A 7,165-nucleotide genomic window follows, 5' to 3' on the forward strand; every position below is an offset into this window, starting at 1 on the left:
TTCATCTTCAACCCCGTAAAGAATATATTGGGTTGCCCAAAAAGTAATTGCGGATTTTTCATATAGTCGCCGTTGACAAATTTTTTCACAGCTTGTGACTCTGTAATTGCATTCTTTCTTCCGTCAGTTATCAGCTGTTACTTTTAGATTGCTTTAGAAAAAAAGTGTAAAAAAAGTATATTTGATTAAAGTTCATTCTAAGTTTTATTAAAAATACATTTAGTTTCTTTTAAAAAATCCGCAATTACTTTTTGGGCAGCCCAATATATTCTTGGTCTTCATAAAATTTTAAGATTAGTTAGCCGTATCCGTTCATCTGTTTTTCCAATCCAGAAAACTCAACCTTCAACGTGATTCAGATCCATCCAATAGATACAGCCCAAGTAGCTTACCATTTGATTTCTTTAGTCCCTCGTATCTTCAATGTAAACGATTCGACCGACCTCTTTAATGTTTGGTTCACAGCTACACAACGATTTTGTTTTTATGCCTGAGAAAATAAGCCTGATATCAGTAATCTGCTGTCTAACGTTATTAACTTTAGTACGCCTTAGAAGTTATAATTTATCATCTAGGTAACTATTAGCGGAGAATGACTTTGACAGAGCAGAATTATAGAACAACATTTTCCACGAAATGCGGATGCGTCTTACAGAATAATCGGATGATTGCAGTTGGCCGCCAGACATTTCCATTACGTCGCCTGTTAAATGATGTATTGTGACAACTTCGAATACACTAGGCTAGTCTAAATTTCCCGGCATAGGAAACAAAACTCGCCGACGATCCCTTCGGACCTAGAATAAGAGAATTTGACATGGAAATCAGTAAGGTGGTCAACTAAGGCAATCCTAATCAATGGCTTAAGCACTGTATATTAAGTGCCCGTATTGATTGGCTGTGGCCTACTGTCAAATTATTCTTGAGCAAGGGATGATAGAACCTTAGTTATGACTTAGACTCATGCTGGCAACATTTGTGAGGTACTATGCCATGTAAAACTGCTCTCCCAAGAGGTGTCGCACTGCGGCAAGCCTTTCGGACTCGGCTTTAAAAAGGAGGCCCCCTATCATTGAGCTTAAACTTGAATCGGAATGCACTCATTGAGAGGTGAGAAATTTGCCACTGTTCCTTAGTGGAATGTTCATGGTCAAAACTTGCATTTGCATTTGCAGTTATGACTTAGAAGTTACTGATTCGAAAGATGTGTTGGATTGTCTACATAATGTCAATTAATTGAGTATTTCATGTACAAGGGCGGAGAAGAGAGCCATTTGACACATCCGTGATCTCCGAGCCGATAAAAAAACGTTCACAAAGCGCTTGTGTCAATGGCATCCCTACGTTAATTGTGCACAATCTGGAGTCAAGAGTCGAGTACCTGAATTTTAATCCCCTAAGGGTGAAACGGAAATTTCTAAAATATATTTTAAAAATATAACAAGTAAAAAGGCGTTAAGTTCGGCCGGGCCGAACTTTGAATACCCACCACCACCTTTTCGTCAAAATCCGGTGAAATATGCATACCTTATGCCCCATAGCATCTATATCGAAATATGTTCTTATTTGGACCAAATACTAATAAGTATAAGTCATTGGTTAATTGTGTATAACAAAATATTGTTCTTTTTAGTACCTATATCTAAAAATTAACTGATCTGAACCATATATGACACGGATGTCGAAAAGCCTAACATAAGTCACTGTGTCAAATTTCAGTGAGATCGGATTATAAATGCGCTTTTTATGGGGCAAATACTTTAAATCGAGATATCGGTCTATATGGCAGCTATATTCAAATCTAGACCGATTTAGGCCAAATTGCAGAAAGATGTAGAAGAGCCTAAGACAACTCACTGTGCCAAATTTCAGCAAAATCGGACAATAAATGCGCTTTTTATGGGCCTAAGACCCTAAATCAGCGGATCGGTCTATATGGCAGCTATATCCTAATCTGAACCGATCTGAGCCAAATTGCAAAAGTATGTCGAAGGGCTTAACACAACTTACTGTCCCAAATTTCGGCGACATCGGACAACAAATGGGCCTTTTATGGGCGCAAGACCTTAAATCGAAAGATCAGTCTATATGGCAGCTATATCCAAATCTGGACCGATCTGGACCAAATTAAAGAAGAATGTCGAAAGGCCTAACAGAACTCACTGTCCCGAATTTCAGCAAAATCGTATAATAAATGCTGCTTTTATGGGCCTAAGACACTAAATCGGAGGATCGGTCTATGTGGCAGCTATATCCAAATCTGGACCGATCGGAGCCAAATTGACGAAGGATATCGAAGGGCCTAACACAACTCACTGTCCCGAATTTCAGCAAAATCAGATAATAAATGTGGTTTTTATGGGCCTAAGACCCTAAATCGATAGATCAGTCTATATGGCAGCCATATCCAAATCTGGACCGATCTGGACCAAATTAAAGAAGAATGTCGAAAGGCCTAACAGAACTCACTGTCCCGAATTTCAGCAAAATCGTATAATTAATGCTGCTTTTATGGGCCTAAGACCCTAAATCGGCGGATCGGTCTATATGGAGGCTATATCAAGATATAGTCCGATATAGCTTATCTTCGAACTTAACCTGTTTATAGACAACAAGTAAAAAGGCGTTAAGTTCTGCCGGGCCAAACTTTGGATACCCACCACTTCGGGTATATATGTAAACCGCCTTTCATCAAAATTCGATGAAAAATTCAGAACTTATGTCCCATACCAGTTATATTAAAATATGTTCCGATTTGGACCAAATACTCATAAGTAGAGTAGATATATCTAAAAATAAACCGATCTGAACCATATACGACACGGATATCGAAAAACCTAACATAAGACTTTGTCAAATTTCAGTGATATCGGATTATAAATGCGAATTTTATGGGGCCAAGACTTTAAATCGACATATCGGTCTACATGGCAGCTATATCCAAATCTAGACCGATTTGGGCCAAGTTGCACAAAAATGTCGAAGAGCCTAACTTAAAGCACTGTCACAAATTTCGGCGAAATCGGACAATAAATGCCTCTTTTATGGGCCCAAAACCATAAATCGAGAGATCGGACTATATGGCAGCTATATTCAAATCTAGACCGATCTGGGCAAAATTGAAGAAGGACGTCGAAGAGCCTAACTAAACTCACTGTCTCAATTTTCAACGACATCAGACAATAAATGCGTCTTTTATGGCCCCAAAACCTAAAACCTAGATATCGGTCTATATGGCAGCTATATCCAAATCTTGACCGATCTGTGCGATATTGCAAAAGTATGTCTAGGGGCTTAATTTAACTCACTGCCCCGAATTTCGGCGTCATCGGACAATAAATGAGCATTTTATGGGCGCAAAACCATAAATCAAGAAATCGATCTATATGGCAGCTATATCCAAATCTGAACCGATCTGGGCCAAATTGAAGACATATTTCGAAGGGCCTAAGACAACTCACTGTCCCAAACTTCAGTAAAATCGGATAATAAATGTGGCTTTTATGGGCTTAAAACCCTAAATCGGAGGATCGGTCTATATGGCAGCTGCATCCAAATCTGGACCGATCTGGGCCAAATTGACGAAGGATATTGGTGGGCCTAACACAATTCATTGTCTCGAATTTCATCAAAATCGGATAATAAATATGGCTTTTGTGGGCCTAAGACCCGAAATCGGAGGATCGGTCTATATGGCAGCTATATCCAAATCTGAACCGATCTAGGCAAAATTAATGAAGAAAGTCGAAGGGCCTAACACAACTCCCTGTCCTAAATTTCAGCGAAATCGGATTATAAATGTGGCTTTTATGGACCCAAGACCCTAAATCGGAGGATCTGTCTATATGGCAGCTATATCCAAATCTAGACCGATCTGAGCCAAATTGACGAAGGATGTCGAAGGGCCTAACACAACTCGTTGTCCCAAATTTCAGAAAAATCGGATAATAAGTGTGGCTTTTATGGGGCTAAGACCCTAAATCGGCTGATCGGTCTATATGGGGGCTATATCAAGATATAGTCCGATATAGCCCATCTTCGAACTTAACCTGCTTATGGACAAAAAAAAGAATCTGTGCAAAATTTCAGCTCAATATCTTAATTTTTAAAGACTGTAGCGTGATTTCAACAGACAGACGGAAAAACGGACGGACTTGTCTAGATCGTCTTAGGTTTTTACGCTGATCAAGAATATATATACTTTATAGTGTCGGAAATGGATATTTCGATGTGTTGCAAACGGAATGACAAAATGAATATACCCCCATCCTTCGGTGGTGGGTATAAAAAAGAATCTGTGCTAACTTTCTGCTCAATATCTCTATTTTAAAGACTGTAACGTGATTTCAACAGACAGACGGACGGACGGATCTTCTTACATTTTTAAACTGATCAAGAATATATAGATACTTTATAGGGTCGGAAATGGATATTTCTATGTGTTGCAAACGGAATGACAAAATGAATATACCCCCATCCTTCAGTGGTGGGTATAAAAATGTGGATTTACCCTCCACCGAAGTAAGAGGCTATAACACAACATATCAAAATATCCATTTTCGACCATTGATCCTCATAAAAATCTAAGACGATCTAGCCATGTCCGTCCGTTTGTCCGTTTGTCTGTTGAAAACACGCTACAGTCTTTTGAAGTAGAGATCTTGAACTGAAATTTGCAGAGATTTTTTTTTATCCATAGGCTGGTTAAGTTCAATATTAGGCTATATCGAACCATATCTTGACATAGACCGATCTTCCGATGTAAGTTCTTAGACCTATAAAAGGAGAATTCTTTAATCGATTAATGTCGTACAATGAGTTGTGTTAGACACTTACGTAGCCTTTTTATACCCTCCACCATAGGGTAGGGGTAAACTAATTTCGTCATTCTGTTTGTAACACCTCGAAATATGCGTCTGAGATTTCATAAAGTATATATATTCCTGATCGTCATGTCATTTTAAGTCGATTTAGCCACGTCCGTCTGTCCATCCGTCCGTCTGTCTGTTGAAAGCACTCTAACTTTCGAAGGGGTAAAGCCAGTCCTTGTCCTTGTTTTGATATAGCTGCCATACCAACCGATCTTGGGTCTTGACTTCTTGAGCCTCTAGAGAGCGCAATTCTCGTCCGATTTGACTGAAATTTTGCTCGTGGTGTTTTGGCGTTACTTCCAACAACTGCGCTAAGTATGGTTGAAATCAGCCTATGTTTTGATATACAATAGCTGCCATATAAACCGGTCTTGGGTTTGTCTTCTTGAACCTCTAGAGGACGCAATTCTCGTCCGATTTGACGTGGTGTTTTGGCATCACTTCCAACAACTGCGCTAAGTATGGTTCAAGTCAGTCTATGTTTCGATATAGCTGCATATAAACCGATCTTGCGTCTTGACTTCTTTAGCCTCTAGAGGGCGCAATTCTCGTCCGATTTGACTGAAATTTTGCTCATTGTGTTTTCGTACCACTTCCAACAACTGCGCTAAGTATGGTTCAAACAGTCTATGTTTCGATATAGCTACCATATAAACCGATCTTGGGTCTTGACTTCTTTAGCCTCTAGAGGGCGCAATTCTCATCCGATTTGACTGAAATTTTGCTCGTGGTGTTTTGATATCACTTTCAACAACTGCGCTAAGTATGGTTAAAATCAGTCTATGTTTTGATATAGCTGCCATATAATCCGATCTTGGGTCTTGACTTCTTAAGCCTCTAGAGGGCGCAATTCTAGTCCGATTTGACAGAAATTTTGCACGACGTGTTTTGGTTTCACTTCCAACAACTGTGTTTAGTAAGATTCAAATCGGTTCATAACGTGATATAGCTGTCATATAAACCGATCTGGGATCTTGACTTCGTGAGCCTCTAGAGGGAGCAATTTTCATCCGATTTGGATGACATTTTGTACAATGGCTTCTCTCATGACCTTGAACATACGGATCTAATATTGTCTAAATCGATCAATAGCTTGATACAGCTCCCCTATAAACCTATCACCCGATTTTGCTTCTTGAGTCCCTACAAGGCGCAATTCTTATCCGAATGAACTGAAATATTATACAATGATTTCTACAATGTTCAGCATTCATTTATTGTCCGCATCGAAAAATAACTTGGTATAGCTCCAATAGCATAACAGTTCTTATTCAATATTCTATGTTTGCCTAAAAATAGATACCGCGCATAGAACTCGACAAATGCGATCCATGGTGGAGGGTGTATAAGATTCGGCCCGGACGAACTTAGCACGCTCTTACTTGTTAGTATCATTTTCATGCTGTACTATCGAATACTTCTCATTGGGGTATTGTATTGTCTCGATCGGCCCACTTTTTATTTTGGTCGGTACTGTCTGGGGACACCCTATGTGTTTGGATCCAACATTTGACACCATATTCGTATTCTACTCCCGAAATCATTACATTTGAGTCCCATATTGGCCCGATCCCAATCCACTTTATTTTTGGCGGAACTTTTAGGATGGTTTTGGGCTGGGGACGGCTCTCTAGGTACTTGGACCCAATTTTAAATATCATATTCATATTCTACTCCCAAATACCTTTTATTTGAGACTCATATTTTCCAAATCGGTAAATATGTCCTGCTGGGGGGTTTTGTGAGGGTGGGAGGCCCCTCAGACATTAAGGAATAAATTTGTATGCCAAGTTCGTACTCTACTCTTAAATACCTTTCATTTGATACCCATATTGTCCCAATCGTTAAGCATGTCCGTTCGGGTGGGTTTTGGGATGGGGCGTCCCCCCAGTTTATTTGATTATAAGGTGGCATACAAAATTTCGCTTAAATCAGTGAAACTGTCTACGAGATCTTACGTTTTTTAAAATGATGTTAACCGATTCACGCCAAATGTTAGTCAGCTCTAATACACTCACTAAATATTTGATTAGCCTTTCTTAACCCCTGTAAGCCTCATTCATTGACCGATTTCTATGTTAAAGTGTGTAAACTTTTAGAAGAATCTTTTACGGGGTACAACCAAGGTTCGCTCCAGCTGAAGTTAGAGCGTTTTTAATTATTAAATTTCAAATTCTAACTTTTCGGCATATTCGAACAATTTGACATGCCAATTGTTTCTTTCCCTCCTTTTTATACCCTCCACCATAAGATGGGGGGTATACTAATTTCGTCATTCTGTTTGTAACTACTCG

Source organism: Stomoxys calcitrans, chromosome 2 (assembly GCF_963082655.1).
Source record: "Stomoxys calcitrans chromosome 2, idStoCalc2.1, whole genome shotgun sequence".
NCBI lineage: Eukaryota > Metazoa > Arthropoda > Insecta > Diptera > Muscidae > Stomoxys > Stomoxys calcitrans.